This window comes from Geotrypetes seraphini, chromosome 2 (genome assembly GCF_902459505.1).
Source record: "Geotrypetes seraphini chromosome 2, aGeoSer1.1, whole genome shotgun sequence".
Classification (NCBI taxonomy): domain Eukaryota; kingdom Metazoa; phylum Chordata; class Amphibia; order Gymnophiona; family Dermophiidae; genus Geotrypetes; species Geotrypetes seraphini.
The window spans coordinates 364,021,759-364,039,644 of NC_047085.1; the positions used below are offsets into that span (position 1 = coordinate 364,021,759).

A 17,886-nucleotide genomic window follows, 5' to 3' on the forward strand; every position below is an offset into this window, starting at 1 on the left:
AATGGGGGCTACATTGAAGATGAAAGTGAATGGAGGGCTGAGGAAGGAATGATATGGGGAATGGGAGAGAAGTTGGGGATTTGATAGGTAGCTGAAAAGTGAAAAAGAGAAGAGTAAGAAAGAGGCATAAAACAGCTAAAAAGGAATGATCAATATGTAAAGGCAGGTGTAGTGAGGGAATAGACAGAAGAGAAAAGACAAATGGATAGTGGCCACTTGAAGAATTAGCAGATTACAGGAAAGCAGAAAAGAGAAACTGAAACCAATATGAAGGAAAAATAAAATGTTCAGCCAACAAACATAGAAGAAAAACATTTTATTTAAAATGTTTTAAAGGGAATATGGATAATCATTAGCAAAAATATTGTTTAGATTTTGACAAACTTGCATAATTTGCTAATTTTGTGCACAGAATTTTGCTAGGACTATAGTGTGCACTAATTACTTTAATGCATGTTAAGGTATATAATGCTGCTTGATGAAGTTCACCCCTAAATCCAGATTCTTGTGCCCTTTGCTAAAAAGGTCCCACTAATACTTTCAAAAGTGTGCTAGTCAATGGATGTTAATTCACAGTTTAATATACATAAAATCAATTTAGCGCACACTAAGGGTTCTTAGTGTGTCATGCCATGCAGCCCATTATATTATATAAGCTGCATGGCAACTAAAATTCAATGCAAAGAAGTGCAGAGTGATGTATTTGGGGGGTAGAAATCTGAGGGAACCGTATATGCTGGGAGGTGAGAGGCTGATAAGCACAGACGGAGAGAAGGGACCTTGGGGTGATTGTGTCTGAGGATCTAAAGGCATCTAAACAGTGAGATAAGGTGGTGACTGTAGCCAGAAGGATGCTAGGCTGTATAGAAAGAAGAATAACCATCAGAAGAAGGGAAATATTGATGCCCCTATATAGGTCATTGGTGAGGCCGCACTTGGAGTATTGTGTTCATTTTTGAAGGCCATATCAGGTGAAGGATATAAAAATATTTGAAGCAGTTCAGAGGAAGGCAATGAAAATGGTAAGGGGTTTGAACCAAAAGAAGTACAAGAAGAGACTGGAAGACCTAAACATGTATACTCTAGAAGAGAGGAGGGCCCGGGGAGATATGATACAGACATTTAAATACTTGAAAAGTATTAATACAGAACTAAATCTTTTCCAGAGAAGAGAAAATGGTAAAACTAGAGGGCATAACTTGAGGTTGCAGGGAGGAAGACTTAGGAATAGTGGTGGATGGCTGGAATGCCCTCCCAAGGGAGATGGTGGAGAGGAAAACGGTGACGGAATTTAAAAGAAGCATGGGATAAACACAAAGGATCTTTACTTAGAAAACAAATAAATTATATAAATTAAAGAACTAAGGCCGATATTGGACAAACTTGTACGGTTTGTGTCCCTTATGTTGTGATTTGGTGTAAGATGTGCTGGGGAGGGCATCAATGGGAACTCCACTAACTGGGAACATGAAGACGTTACTGGCCAGACTTTACAGTAGATATCCTGCAAACAATGGGATGTTTGGATAGGCTAGAGGGAGCTTAGACAGCAACTTCAGCATTTGGAACCTAGGACAATACCAGGTGGACTTTGGTCTATGGCCCAGAAATACCAAAGAAGAGACAAGTTAATTTAATCATGTATTTTTAATGAGAATAACTATTGGGCAGACTGGATGGACCGTTCAGCTCTTTATCTGCCATTGTTTACTAAGTAATCATTAGCATACATTAATCTTTAATACACATAATATTTTTTTAAGTACATCCCTAAAAGCTTTATTTGTAGTCGTAAGGGTATTAGAATCTGCATACATGATTTTTTTTTTTTTTTTTAAGTGGTTGAAGGCAAGTTGAATATGTGAACTGTGTCAGCGAATCAGTTCCTGGAACTGTTTGTTTCTGCACCAATTATGCCTTCTCAGTCTCACACCAATCAGATTATACTCCAGAAAAAAGGTAATTAATAAAGTTCATTAGAACAAAGCGTAAGTAGTTTTATTTGCTTCTGTTATTGTGGCTATCAGCTCCTTCAAACAACAGAAAGTCAATAAAAGTATCTCCAAACAAAACTCACCAGCCCTTTGAATATTGTACATCATGTTGGTCTCTCTGCCCAGCCTTAAACCTCAGGCTTCTCTTCAGGACTGCCTAAATTTGCAGTTCCTAATTCCATCAAAACAAATCCCAGGCTCAAACAATCATAAGCACAAAAAACAACAAACCTGATAGGTTACAGTTCTGCTAAATGTCAAGTCAAAAGTTCCTCTTTTTTATAACAATGTTAGCTTTATCAGTCTTTGGTAATTTTAGTCTGACAGAATCTCCCTTCCCCCCCTTTAGTTTTCCTATCCCTCAGCAGGTACAATTTAGAAACTTACTCTCCAAGTTCAAACTTCTCTCTTCCCCTGGATATTGTGACTGCCTTAAAATAACCCTTTCCCCTCCATTCCTTTGAATTCCTTTCTTCTCTGACTTCACACATTAGAATTCACCCCAAGAGCCAAGAGAGCTTTTTTTGAAGACTGTAACTAAAACAGAGTTTGCTCCTTTTGTTATCCAGCCACCAAAGGCTCCTCCAGGACAGTTTCCTTTCTCCTATTCCATCTTACACGTATCAGCTGATGTTTTTTAAAACCAGCTGTAAAGCTCACTGCCAGGGGGAACTTCAAAATATGGGGCACAATTAACTGGCCTAGGCTTTGCTTTAGATTCACAAGATTACTTAGTCATTCCACTTTTCTGAATACAGTCCTACTTTTCCATTCAATAGGGTTAGCCCCAGCTGAAATGGGACAATCTCTGCAGTCAGAAAAGTTAAGCTTTTCAGTACCTCTCTCTGAAAGGTTTGGAGGAGGGGATCTCTTCTCTATCTTATTGGGAGATTTTCTTAAAAACACAGGGCTGGGTTTCTTAAACTGCTTTGTGATTTGCCTGTCTCCTCCACAGTCACAATGTATGTAAGTAAAAGCAGGGGCATAAGGACTAATCCCCAAGGTACAGATGTTTCAATGGGTGCCCTTTAAATTTCTCTTGACCAGTGTACAGAATGAAGCAATGGTTAAATATGGCTGGGGTTACCATATGACTCCAGAAAAAAAAGATGACGGATTGAGACATCCGGGTTTATTTCCATTGTTTTCGTTGGAAGTAAAACCCGGATATCTCAATCCGTCCTCTTTTTTTCTGGAGCCATATGGTAACCCTCGATATGACTTCTCAAAGCAAGTATACCATCTTCCTAATTGGTAGTCTTGGAGAAGTTTCATAGTAAGATAAAAGATTCCTTTGCCTTCTTAGCAGCCTATGCAGTCAATGATACACTGTCATGACTGACTTTACATGTCTCTCTAGACTTGGGGTTACCATATGGCTCCATAAAAAAGAGGACAGATTGAGATATCCACTGCTTTCAAGGGAAGTAAAACCAAGATGTCTCAGCATGTCCTCCTCACTTCCATTGCTTTCAATGGAAGTAAAACCCGGATGTATCAATCTGTCCTCTTTTTTCTGGAGCCATATGGTAACATTACAAGTCTAGTGGCTATATTGTTGAAAACAAAAAGTTAGTTTCTTAGCTGCTATATCAGAGAAGGAAAATGCCTGTTCCCTTGTCATGCTGTTGCACAGAAATGAACACATAATAAACTGTGCATTCCTTCATCAATAAATAGTCCATGCCAAGAAGAAGCTGTTTTTCTTGCTGGCATCTGGGAGTTCACAGCCTGGGACTCAGCTGTATTCATTTTGCTAGGATAGCTCTACTACAGCCAAAGGTGTTAATTTCAGTATTGCCACTTCTGGAACTGGAAAATTTGGAACAAATTAATGCCTGGAGACTGTGAGAACGTGATCACCCATAATCACCACTTTACCACTTTTGCTTCCTCTTAGAGTGTTAATATGTCTGACTAAAGTTGTAGTTTATTTTATGCTATCATTATACAAAGTCTTATTTTGGCGTCGAAGATGAGTTCAATCCAGCTGAGAAAATGTTCAGCTAGATTAAACTTTGTTCACATGGCACTCGCCAATTTGTGCTGTTATTTTTAAGATACTTTTTAATCAAAACAGCGTCAGAGCTTCACAGCATAGAGACAGTAAAGGGAATGAAAAAAAGCTAATTCAACAAGAAAAAAACAACAAAAACACTGTACAATTTTGTATTCTCTGTAGTTGTAGGAAGTCTCTTATGTTGCACAAATTTGCTTTTATTTCCCTCCTTCTTCACAGATATCGTCCCCTAAACTCTTGATATACTTTAGAGCTCTCAACTACCACTTAAGATCCTGGTAGTCCTGAATAACCCAACTCTGTGATCATCCTTTGAGTAGCACTGAGTAGCATTTCATAAAATGACCAATTGCACTATTAGTTTCATTGATAAATCACTAACCCCTTCTTCTACACGTTAGCCAATTTAGCGCACGCTAAATGCTAACACGTCCATAGAATATAATGGACGCGTTAGTGGTTAGTGCGTACTAATATTTAGCGTGTGCTAAATCGGCTAGCTCGCCTTAGTTAAAGGACCCCCTAAGTTGCGCTCTACATTTCCTTCTCTCAATACTTCTTCAGTTCATTTGTCTCCAGTCTTTCCTTTAACTCCCCCAGCTAGTCCCCCATCTACGTTCTATAGCTCTTTTCCTCATTTTAATCCCCTCACTAAACTAACTCCATGAATACCGTATTTTCTCGCATATAACGCGCGCGTTATACGTGGTTTTTACATACCGCGCACACCCTTGCGCGTTATACGCGTGAGCGCGTTGTACAAAAATTTTTTTACATAGTTCCCCCCCCACGTCTGATTCACACCCCCCCCGCAGGACCGCTCGCACCCCCACCCCGAAGGACCGCTCGCACGCACCCGCACCCCCACCCCGAAGGACCGCTCGCACGCACTCCCACCCGCACCCACACCCCCACCCTGAAGGACCGCTCGCACCCACACAGCCTCCCAACCCCCCCCCCTATCATTTAGAAGCTCCTACCGGTGTCCTGCTGCTTCCTCTTGGCGGTCCCGACACGATTGGGGCAAGAGGGAGCTCAAGCCCTCTTGCCCCAGCCAACCGCGGCACCCCCGACACGATCGGGGCAAGAGGGAGCTCAAGCCCTCTTGCCCCCCTGACTCCCCGACACGATCGGGGCAAAAGGGAGCCCAAGCCCTCTTTCCCCGCCGACTCACCAACTCCCCGACAATATCGGGCCAGGAGGGAGCCCAAGTCCTCCTGGCCCTGGCGACCCCCCCCCCCCGCTAGTTGTTCGGGCCAGGAGGGAGCCCAAACCCTCCTGGCCATGGTGACACCCCTACCCCCACCCCGCACTACATTACGGGCAGGAGGGATCCCAGGCCCTCCTGCCCTCGACGCAAACCCCCCTCCCCCCAACGACCGCCCCCCCCAAGAACCTCCGACCGCCCCCCCAGCCGACCCGCGACCCCCCTGGCCGACTCCCATGACACCCCCACCCCTTTCCCCGTACCTTTGTATAGTTGGCCGGACAGACGGGAGCCAAACCCGCCTGTCCGGCAGGCAGCCAACGACGGAATGAGGGCGGATTGGCCCATCCGTCCCAAAGCTCCACCTACTGGTGGGGCCTAAGGCGCCTGGGCCAATCAGAATAGGCCCGGGAGCCTTAGGTCCCACCTGGGGGAGGGGCCTGAGGCACATGGGCTCAACTCGACCATGTGCCCAAGGCCCCGCCCCCAGGAGGGACCTAAGGCTCCCGGGCCTATTCTGATTGGCCCAGGCGCCTTAGGCCCCACCAGTAGGCGGAGCTTTGGGACGGATGGGCCAATCCGGCCTCATTCCGTCGTTGGCTGCCTGCCGGACAGGCGGGTTTGGCTCCCGTCTGTCCGGCCAACTATACAAAGATACGGGGAAGGGGGGTGGGGGTGTCGTGGGGGTCGCGGGTCGGCTGGGGGGGCGGTCGGAGGTTCTTGGGGGGGCGGTCGTTGGGGGGAGGGGGTTTGCGTCGAGGGCAGGAGGGCCTGGGATCCCTCCTGCCCGTAATGTAGTGCGGGGTGGGGGTAGGTGGTCGCCGTGGCCAGGAGGGTTTGGGCTCCCTCCTGGCCCAAACAACTAGCGGGGGGGGGGGGGGGTCGCAAGAGCCAGGAGGACTTGGGCTCCCTCCTGGCCCGATATTGTCAGGGAGTTGGGGAGTCCGCGGGGCAAGAGGGCTTGGGCTCCCTTTTGCCCCGATCGTGTCGGGGAGTCGGGGGGGGCAAGAGGGCTTGAGCTCCCTCTTGCCCCGATCATGTCGGGGGTGCCGCGGTTGGCTGGGGCAAGAGGGCTTGAGCTCCCTCTTGCCCCGATCGTGTCAGGGAGTCGGGACCGCTAAGAGGAAGCAGCAGGACACCGGTAGGAGCTTCTACATGATGGGGGGGCCGGGAGGCTGTGGAGGTGCGAGCGGTCCTTCAGGGTGGGGGTGCGGGTGCGGGTGGGAGTGCGTGCGAGCGGTCCTTCGGGGTGGGGGTGCGGGTGCCTGCGAGCGGTCCTTCGGGGTGGGGGTGCGAGCGGTCCTGGGGGGGTGAATCGGACGTCGGGGGGGGCATCAGGCTTTCAGGGTGGGGACAGGACTTCAGGGGGGAGAGGAGAGTCGGGCGGGCGAAAGGAGAGTCGGGGTGGCCAGAGGAGAGTCGGGGTGGGCGAAAGGAGAGTCAGGCGGCGACGGGAGAGTCGGGCAGCATGCGCGGTATACGGGTGTGCGCGGTATATAAAAATTTCTGTACATAAATGTGTGCTTTTTGCGCGCTATACCCGTGTGCGCGTTTTACACGGGTGCGCGTTATCTATGTGAAAATACGGTAATCATAGCCTCCATGAAACCGATCTCCTCTATCATTGATCCTTTTCTTCCTTTTAATGTATCTTCTCTCCATGATTCCTTCCAGTCTTATTAATGGTTATATAGCAGATGATTGGCAATCATCCATCCTTGCCGGAAAGACTCTAAAATCTGATTTGTTCTCCATATCTAATTACAGACCCATTTCAACCTGCCATTTCTGGTGAAAATCACTGAAAAATTGATTTCCACCCAAGTAACTGGTTTCCTGACAAACAGGTGTCTGTGCACACCATTCCACAAAGTATGCCTTACTCAGACTTGTGGATTTTTATCAAGGTAAATCTTTATTCTGGAAAAAAAATGTCTTGCTTATCTCACTTGACTTGTCTACTGAATTTCATCTGGTCAATCATACAATTCTTCTACAGCATCTTTCTGATCTTCATATTTCTGTTATTTTGGTTTATATCCAACTTTGAAAGGAGAACATTAAGAGTTCTGTGCTCTCAGAAGTTCTCTTCTCCCATACTACTATTCTCCAGTGTTCCCCCAAATTTCCATTTTAGGCCTAAAAAATCTCTTAAGAGGTCCAGGAGAGATGCTTAACACATCTTTATGAGTGCATCCCGATCCTGGCCCTCCCTTAGTAAGATCTCTAAACATAGCTCATGTAAACCGCTGTGAACATCATGGAGATATTGGCGGTATACAAATAAAGATTGCATTGCATTAAGCTATTCAATATTTATCTTGCTCCCCTTGACCATTTCTAGGTTCTGTGGTTTTAATCTGTGCTGACAATATTCAACTCTATGCTCGCTTCTTTCTCTTTCTCTCCTGGTTGTCTAGATCAGTGTTTTTCAACCGCTGTTCCGCGGCACACTAGTGTGCCGCGAGATGTTGCCTGGTGTGCCGTACGGTCAGGGCCGCCATCAGGGCAGTACCACCAGTCTAGGGAGAGGGGCGGTCCGCCCCACGTGGACAGGAGAGAGCTGGACGGGGGACCCGCGGAATTCAATACATCTTGAGCCGCGAGGCTCGTCTTCTGTTCCTGCCTGCCCTGCAGCTAACATATAGCCGATCGCAAGCGTTCCCCGATGTCAGCGCTGACGTCGGAGGGAGGGCTTAAGCAAAGCCTGCCCTCCGACGTCAGCGCTGACGTCGGAGAATACTTCCGTTCGGCTATTTGTGTGCGGCAGGGCAGGCAGGAAGCAGAAGACAAGCCTCGCGGCTTGAGCTTCGTTTTGCTGAGAAAGTTGCAAAGATGGGCTGGGAGGCAAACACGGAACACAAAAGGGGGGAGGGAGTGCGTTTTGGACACAAGGCATAAACTTGGGAGAGAGGAAGGGAGGGAAAGAGATGCTGAGGTGGGGGAGGGAATGGGTTTTTGGACACAGAAGGCATGGACTTGGGAGAGAGGAAGGGAGGGAAAGAGATGCTGAGGTGGGGGAGGGAATGCGTTTTTGGACACAGAAGAAATGGACTTGGGAGAGAGGAAGGGAGGGAAAGAGATGCTGAGGTGGGGGAGGGAATGCGTTTTTGGACACAGAAGAAATGGACTTGGGAGAGAGGAAGGGAGGGAAAGAGATGCTGAGGTGGGGGAGGGAATGCGTTTTTGGACACAGAAGAAATGGACTTGGGAGAGAGGAAGGGAGGGAAAGAGATGCTGAGGTGGGGGAGGGAATGAGTGTTTGGATACAGAAGGCATGGACTTTGGAGAGAGGAAGGGAGGGAAAGAGATGGTTGTGTACACGGGGAATAGAAGAAAGGAGAATTTTTGGTCATAGGGAGGGAGTGAGGTACAGATAGTGGCATACCAGGGTGGGGGGGGGGTGGACTGCCCCACCCCGGGTTTACGTCCCAAGGGGGTGCACAGCTGGCCACCCTCCAGTGTTGTCCCTAGGCCGGCAAACTGCGGCTCTTTAGCCACTTGAGTGCCACCGCCGCCAACGGTGTTGTTGGCGGTGGCAGCATTATAAAATACTTTCTTTGTGTTTATTTGATTCCTATTCAAGAGAATTACTTTATATATAGTCAATATAGGCACAGAGTTAAATTTTTTAACATTTTCTAATGGTGGTGTGCCTCGTGATTTTTTTCATGAAACAAGTGTGCCTTTGCCCAAAAAAGGTTGAAAAACACTGGTCTAGATAAACGATTTCTCTCCTGGTTTTCTAGATAATTTATGCCTGAGCTTATTCTAAATGAATTACAGTTAAATGCAGACAAATGTGAGGCCATATTTTTCTGAAGGTGCTCTTCATTCCCCCCCCCCCCATTTTTTCTCTCTTAAGTCCCTTTAAAAGACTCATGGCCCCTTTTATCATGCTGTGCTATAAGGTTTTAGCACAGGCTGGTGAGGTAAGTGCTCCGACACTCGTAGGAATTTTATGAGCATTGCAGCATTTACTGACACGCTAAAAACATTTAGCATAGCTTGATAAAAGTGTGTTGGGGGGGGAGGGGCGGTGGTAATAATCTTCCTTAAATTTCATCTGCCATTCAGGAATATTTTTTTCCTCACTGAAATGCATTTGATCTGTTCATTCTGTCTTAGCTCTCCTTTATGTATTTTGGTCTTGATTCTTGTTATAGCAAAATTGAATTTTTGCATTTCTCTGTATCGGGATTCCCTTCAACCCAACTAAGACATTTTCAATTAATTCTGAATTGATACGTTAAATTACTCCTAGGAAAGAAAAAGTTTGAGTATGCCACCTCTTTACTACAAATGGAACACTGGCTTTCATTTTCATCTAAGATTCTGATTACAGTATTTCTTTTTTTTTTTTTATTATAGGTTTGAATAATTACAATATCCAATAATACAAAGGAAAAAAAGGATCTCATAAAAAAATACACATAATCAATACATAATTCCTTTTTAAGCCCACATAAATGGGGAGACAAAATACTATTTCACAAGCAAATTATAAGAAAAGATAAAGGAAATAATTCTCAATTTACCCTCATGAATCTTAAACCATTCCTTCCTTCCTTTTATAGGGATTCTTACTCTTCTTTCTTCTTATTTCTCAGCAGTGAAACTTAAAGGAAAATATAACTCATTTCTGTTCTCGAGCAATTAAAAATTGTTGTAATTGAATGGGATCCCAAAAAACATATTCAATGTCTTGTAACTTAACTAAACATTTACATGGAAATTTTAGGTAAAAAGATGCCTCTATAGCCAAAACTCTAACTTTTAGCCTCAAAAACTCTTTCCTCCTTAATTGAGTAGCTCAAGAGACATCTGGAAAAATTCTGACCAAATCCTCACAAAATTTCATTAACCTATTTTTAAAATAAAGTTTCATTATTAACATCTTATCTATCTCACTCATGCATGTTATCACCAGGGTGGACCGACTCTGAATCACATCCTGACTATCTTCCAAAAATTCAGTCAAATTAATTTCAGTTGTGACCAAATGGTCCACCTCCTGGGCAGATTCAATTTTTTTTTTGAGGAATATAATAGTAATTATTAATTGAAAAATTATCCGCATTGGGCAGTCCCAGTATTTCTTTAAAGAATTTCCTTAACAAAATTTCAGGTGATAATAAATGAGTTACTGGGAAATTGACCAAGTGGAGATTTCTCGCTCTATACATATTTTCCATTGATTCCATTTTAGAATGTATCACTGTAGAATCTTTAACAGCAGATACTGAGACAGCTTGAAATGTATTACATTGAACTTCCATCACATTTAATCGTTTGTCCAAACAACTCAAATTGGAATCCACATTTTCTAATTTATGAGAAACACTGTGAAAAGTCCACCATTTGTTTCATTGTTGACTTGAGAAACCCTTCAACTCTAGAAATACCTAACCACAAGTCTTTAAAGGTAATATCTTGTGCTTCCTCCGTTAGTGGATGTTCCTCCACTACACCTGAAAAATCAAGTGATTTAGGTATTTCTGTATAAACTAGCTTATTAGTCTGAGTGGAGGATACCACTTGTTCGGTGGAAATAGTAGGATTTATATTCCCACTATCACTTGATATTGGATGAAGGGGAGGAGTCCGTTCGAGGGGACTCATTGAAGCACCTGACATAGAGGAATTCATATTAAGTGATACTACTGAAGGATTCTCAGTTAATAGTGTTATATGCCTATCCATGGGGCCAGATACGGCTGGTGTTGAGCTCTTAGGTTTAATTTTTCTTTTCCCCATTTCCAAGTTATCAAATATTATAAAGTAAGTGATACAAACTTGAATTCCAGCTCCCAGGCTCCTCGTGGCTCCTCGTGCTTGAGTACTTGATTGTAAAACCGCTTAGATAACCTTGATAGGCGGTATTTAAAATCCTAATAAACTTAATGTGCCCCTTTGGGCACGCCCCTTCAGCCATGCCCTGCAGCCGTGCAGCTGTGGCTGCAACTGAGGCAGCGGCTTCAATTTAAGAAGTTAGAGATGGACCCAATGACGTCAGGGGTCCGTCTCATTCAGTGCCTGCCCGTTGAGCAGAAAAAAAACCCAGGCACCGCTGCTGCAGGAAGCTCGGGAGCAGCAATGAAAGTCTCCTACAGTATCCCTCTAGGCAAGTATCAGGCTCCCGGGTTAGCCATGGCAGTGGCTTCAATTTAAGAAGTTGGAGACGGACCCAATGACATCAGGGGTCCATCTCATTCAGTGCCTGCCTATTGAGCAAAAAACAAAACAGGCACCGCTGCTGCAGGAAGCTCAGGAGCAGCAATGAAAGTCTCCTCCGGTATCCCTCTAGACAAGTATCAGGCTCCCCTACATATTTCTTTTCAGGTTTATTATACTAGTCTCTTTCTTTATCTCTACCCGTCAAATAGCATATTCACATTGGTCGACTCTCCCTAGCAAAATCTTTTAGTTATCCTTTATCATTGGGTAGCTAGACGTGATTGTTTATTTTTATTATTTATTACAGACTTGATATACTGCCCCTAATAGTATATCAAAGTGGTTTATACCATATAATGTAAGAAATATAATAAAATAACAAGTTGGATGACAAACTAAGAACGTGAGAAACTACTTCCAGTCTTGACTCTCACCAAATCAGAACTCAGGCTCTAGCATGCTTGCTCCAACTTTCGAATGGTGTGTGCCCTTGGATATTTGACTAGAATCTTCTAAAAAGGTTTTACTTTTGTCAGGCATTCCCTCAGTGAGAGCTAGCAGCTCTTTTACTAGCGTGGTAAGCAATTAATGCAAGAAAAAGTGAGCATTAGTTGCTACCGTGTGGCTACATTAAATATCAACTCAAGGTTGGCATGTTTAGTGTGTATAATCCTTGCGTCAACAGAATGAGGTAGAAATTCGGTGTGACAGGGCAAGGTTGCAAGGTCATTACCATGTACCACCACATTAAGAAGAGGTGCACAGTGCAGGTGTGCAATATACAGTACAATCCTGTAGTACAGCTGCTATGAAAATAAGTTCCACGGTGGCATCCCATCTATATCTCCAATCCCCCTAATCTCCCTTTGAAGTTATAATTCCCCCTCAGTCTTCCCCAAAGAGGGGCTCCAAAATGACTGCCAGAACTCCTAGTGGTAGTGTCATGGTTAGGGTTACCAGATTTTTCCATGGAGAAACCCAGACACATGGCCCTACCCTGTTACATCCCCAGCCCTGCCTTGTTCTGCCTCCATCCTCGCCCCATTTCACCACCATCTCCACCCCGTCCTGCCTCTAGCCCCGCCCTCACAAAGTCTCATCTTTCTTTTTCAACCTCTGATCTGTGTCTGGAGGGCCTTCGAGCATGTGCGGAGGCTGTATTTAGACTAGGTACTTGTCACATCCAGGTTACAGAATGGAGCTCCGATTAAGCAGCTGTCCACTGGAGAGATAAAGGCATGATGCCTGCTTAATTCCCCAGTGATTGCAGTTCCCTTCCCACTCCCCTGAATATTCTAGGAAGGTTCTAGAAGTGGAACCAACCCAAGCTGGGAGACCTTGAATCAGAGGATTAATTCCCCCATCATCCAGAACTCTCTCTCTCTCCCCTTTTTATCCCAGGGCCATGTTTCTTTCATTTTCATGTGATCGCACAGTAATATATCAGAATAATCTTTACTTAAGCCATCAGCAATATATCTGAACAGAAGGTTGAAAGGGTGGATTAAACATATGGAAAGAAAAACATCTAGTGCCAGCACTTAAGAAGTATAATAAACTGAACATATAAGGCAGAAAGTCAACTTAGTAAGCAATATACAACTTAAAAAAAAAAAAATCAGGAGTGGACAGTGAACATTCCTGGTCTTTCTAGAAATAGGATACTTGGCACTGAAAAAAAATCAAAAGTTACTAAGAGGTTATATATTTTTTTTCTAAATAGATTACCCAAGGTAGTTCTCTGCAGAAAAGATTTTGCAGCTTTCTCCTTTTTTTTCCCCACTGTTTGGATCCAGGTTATGACATGAGTGCATATTCTTTGCTTTGGGCTCTGATTGATGACCTCCATGTTGATTTTCTGTGTATAACTGAACCTGGAGGCTTCCCTACTTCATCAAGTATGCCCCCTTGCTTGTCCTTTGTTTCTAAGGAGGTAGGTGGTAGAGAATGACATGGGGACAGGATAACTGCAGGGTGGGGACATGGACAAAATCCACAGGGACGGGGTAGGGACAGGGACAGAGCTTATGGGGATGGGGGCAAACTGTGTCCTCTTGTCATTCTCTAAAAGCTCGAGACTAGCCTTAAACAGGTTGTAACAACTATATGGAACAGCATCTATAATATGCAAGCATCAATATGTGAAAACTTAAGACATATTATACACCTGACAACTAAATTCAATGATTAAAAAACAATTGCAGGATCTGCTTTAGGATTTAAATGGATTACTGTTAAATGATAACAGTTGTGTCTTTTCTGCCTTTGATGTGGCAACAAGAGTCTTGTCTGTTGATCAGACTTGTACCCAGGCCTGAGGAGAGGAGGGTGCAGCCGGTACATCACTCCTTGGCCTATGAAGCTCCCCCTTGAACAAATGGACAATCAGGGACTTCCTTAGGCTCAGCCCTAAGGAAGTCCCTGATTGGCTCAGGTACCTCTGACCCCTCCCAAGGGAGGAGCCCGGGGTGCCTGAGCCAATCAGGGCCTTAGGCCCCTCCCCGTGCATCACATTGCATCGCAGGCCTGGTGGAGGAGAGGAGTAGAAGGACTTTGCAGTTCCTCCTGCTCCTGAAGACTGGGGGGGGGGGGCCCTATGGAGCAGGAGGGACTGAGCACCCCTCCGTGCAAATCATTTGCATGCAAAAAAGGTAGTGAATCAATTGCTGTTTCAAAATCGGCCAACAGCGATTGAATCGCTACCTTTAGTGAATCTGGGCCTAAGTGACTTGCCCAGAGACAAGGGAGCAGTGCAGGGTTTGAATCCACATCAGGGTGCTGAGACTCTAACCACTGTGCCACACTCTCCTCCTAGTAGGTGGGATGGCCTTTATATTTAATAAATTGTACAGAACTTTCATTCCACCTGTATTATATTCAGAACCTCTTGTTTTGACTTGCACTTTTATCCTTTAATCTGTACCAGCCACCCTTTGTACACAACAGAGGGAGGTCAATAAATGACACTGAAATTTAGGCCTTAAAAAATTCTGTGCTAAACACTAGTCTATAAAGGGCAAAGTGCTTAGCATGGATCCCATGCCTAAGTTATGGGCACTGGACTTATGCCTTCTGAAACCTGGTGTAAATGCCGGCACCCAAATTAGGCATGGTTAGGCAATATTCTGTAATTCCATGTGCAACTTTTTGGAATCCCCCTGACACACTGATGGCCACACCCCCTTTTGAGATACAAGCCATGGGAGCTAGGCACCATACATTATAGAATGTTTTAGAGGTGCTTCAAATTTGTGCATAATTAATCTGTTAATGTTAAGTAGTCTTTTTTCCATAGTTGTGCAGCGTTGATTAAACACTGTCTCTTCTTAAGTAAAGGCAAACCTAGTCCCTTAATTGAGCTTCCAGCTTCAATATCACAGTGGGTTACCCCTCTGAACCGGGAAATCCAGGGTCAGGGTTATAGATTTGATATACTGCCTTTCTGTGATACACTTCAGCACACAGAACTCTCACTAGAAAGTTTATACCAAGAAGCCTAATGGACATGGTTAGCACAGTGGGCTAAGAACCTGGGGAAGTAGGTTCAGTTCTCTCTGTGGCTCCTTGTGTTCCTGGGCAAATCACTTAACCCTCTATAGCCACAAGTACAAAAAACAGATTGTAAACCCAGTAGGAACAGAGAAATATATTTCCATTGTTTTGTTTGTAACACCCTTAGGTTTAGCTTAGGTTAGGGGAGCCCCCCCCAGTCTTTGAGGCACACCTCTCTAGACCCATCGGATTTTTAGGATATCCAGAATGAATATTCATGATTTATTTATTACGTTTTACAGCCCGTCCTACCCAGGAGCCCAGAATGGGTTACATTCACAGTGTTTTGGAAGTATAGGATTAAGGGTACATTCACATTATACTGGAGTAAGGGACAGGAGGTGCATTCACAGTATATAGGAGCAAAGCATCAGAGTATATTCACAGTATACTGGGGAGGTGGAGTGGGGGTTATAAAGATACATTCAATCTAGGCTGGGGGGCTGTAGTTTTAGATTAGCACTAGAGAATGACACGGTGACAAAATTCATCACCGTTCCCGTCCCCGCGGATAACTGCGGGAAACCATCTTCATATCATTCTTTAAGGAGAGAGGGAAGAATCAAAGTATGAATGGCCACCACCACTGTCCCGCAAGCTTTGCTTTGAAGAATGCTGGTGTAGAAGGACTGAGGCTGAAATAGACTCTAGAAAATGACGTGGGATTATTTCCCGCCGTTATCCGCAGGGACGGGAATTTTGTCACCGTGTCATTCTCTAATTAGCACAAGTTATACAGTAGTTGTATCTTTGTAAGTGCCGGAGGCATATGAGGCCACATTTACAATAACTTGGAGGCATTCGATTCGATTATACATGCAATTGAGGCAATACATGTAAATCTATCTCATGTATATTCACTGTGGATATCCTAAAAACCCAATGGGACTAGGTTTGCCCTGAGGACTGGGTTGAGAATGGCTAGGTTAGGGACTCTTACATCTCCTTCACACCTCTGTTTGCAGATCAAAATAAAATGTCCTCGGCTTCCTAGCACACTTTTTGAATTGTAGCAGCACAGAAGGGGGTATAAAACCTTTGTTGTAACATATGCACTTCACCAAAGACTCAAATTATTATTCAAGTAGATTTTTCATAAGACAAAAACTACTGGTTCAAACTAAACTAACATGACCCGCCCCCCCCCCCCAACACACACACACTGGTTTGTAGAGAAACCACAAGCAAATCAATGGCAGTTCAAAGCAAACTCCATACTACCACCTAGGAGTCACCGGTTTATATTGATTTAGGCACAGTCATTGCAACAAATCCAAATAATGATGGTAAAGAATGGCTTACACTTGCTTCTCTAAGGTGGTATGGGCCTACTGCTAGATGCATGCAGGACTAGTGAACACAAAGGGGGAGCGTATGGTGCAGTGGTTAAAGCAACAGCCTCAGAACTCTGAGGTTGTGGGTTCAAACCCACACTGATCCTTGTGACCCTGGGCAAGTCACTTAATTCTCGCATTGCCCTAGGTACATTAGATTGTGAGCCCACCAGCACAGACAGGGAAAAATGCTTGAGTACCTGAATAAATTCATGTAAACTATTCTGAGCTCCCCTGGGAGAACAGTATAGAAAATTGAATAAATAAATATACTAACTTCAAACAATTGGAAATAGGATACCTGGCACTATACCTCCTCTGCAGAATAGAAGTGTTTTATATTAGCTCAATGTATCCCCTTGTGGTCACAGCTGGAACAGCACAGACAGAAGATCAATCTGAACGATAAGGGTATTATATAGAGAGATGTATTTTCATTTTTTGAAATGTATTCTCTAGGCATACCTTTAATAACAGGGTGATAGGGTTTCTTCTACTTTCCTTTAGGGTTACAGACCCCAACAGCCATTCCATTTCTGTGACTGACAGTGTAGATAGTGGCTTTAAATTTACTCTCTGTATGCACAGACTTGCTTACAGCTCAGAACATATCTGAATTTTTGCTAATTTTACTCTTCTAGTACCTGAGCTTGCAGATTATGCAAGCATTCAAGCTTCAATTACATCAAAAGGTCATAGCTCATTCTTAAATGCACAGAAACTATGAGATTGAGAATCATGCACAATGGTGAGATCATATTTGCATGTCACTAATTTTTTTTTTCTCTTTAATTATTTTAGGAGAAAAAAAATTATAAGGTGTAAGTTACCATACCAGAGTTTACTGACAAGAAAGTGACTTGAAAGTCTGAGATTAACAGCCTCTTTTACAAAGCCGCACTAGCGGCTGTCGCACGGCAACAGCCCTGAAGCCCTTTAAATCTCTATGGGCTTCGGGACCATTAGTGCGGCTTTGTGAAAGAGGCCGTAAGTGGGATCTATGACCTTAAACACTAGATTTTATTTATTATGTATTTACTTAAAAAATTTTGTATTCTGAGATCACAAAATGATTTGCTTTTTCAAACTTGTGAAGGACAACTCTGCAACTGGGCACCTGTATTTACACACCCCTCTTGTATATGAAAGTGCAAAATAGAATCAGGTACACAGCTATATTGGACACTTACCCACAAATATAACAGCAGGGCATTTACCGTAAATTCTGTTTTGTAACGGTGTGTCTAAGAGGCATACCCCCAGATTCTATAAAGGTTGCCCAAAATTGGGCATGGATCTCAGAATGGTACCCCAAATTAATGGACACTAACAAGCCCTTAATAGGCACAAATTATGCTTTGGGTGCCAATCTGGCTATGTGCTATTCTGTGCCAATGGATGCCTACATTGGATCACTTACAGCTCAAAGGGTGCGTGGTAATGTGAGCGACATGAATGTGTCAAGGTGTTCACAAAAAATGCATGGCAGGGTTACAGAATAACAGGGATCCGTGCCCAATTTGCATGCCAGCATTTACACCAGATTTGCATGCCAGGATTTACACCCTAAGCTGAGCATCAACTTTGGTACTCGATGCTATT

The 17,886-nt window shown here is 44.1% G+C and overlaps 1 protein-coding gene across 4 annotated transcripts in view; it reads left to right on the plus strand.

Moving 5' to 3' along the window:
- The first annotated feature begins 1,838 nt into the window (after positions 1 to 1,838).
- The window catches only part of NEUROD6 (neuronal differentiation 6), a 32,096-nt gene continuing 16,048 nt past the window's right edge, over positions 1,839 to 17,886 (plus strand). Inside the window, exons 1-2 of one of the 4 annotated variants that reach the window (XM_033930564.1) lie at positions 1,867 to 1,959; positions 6,989 to 7,128. The gene's annotated coding sequence lies outside the window, so the exon portion shown is untranslated. Of the gene's footprint in view, positions 1,960 to 6,988; positions 7,129 to 17,886 lie in introns of all 4 variants that reach the window. The other 3 variants (XM_033930561.1, XM_033930563.1, XM_033930562.1) reach the window with 3 other exon arrangements.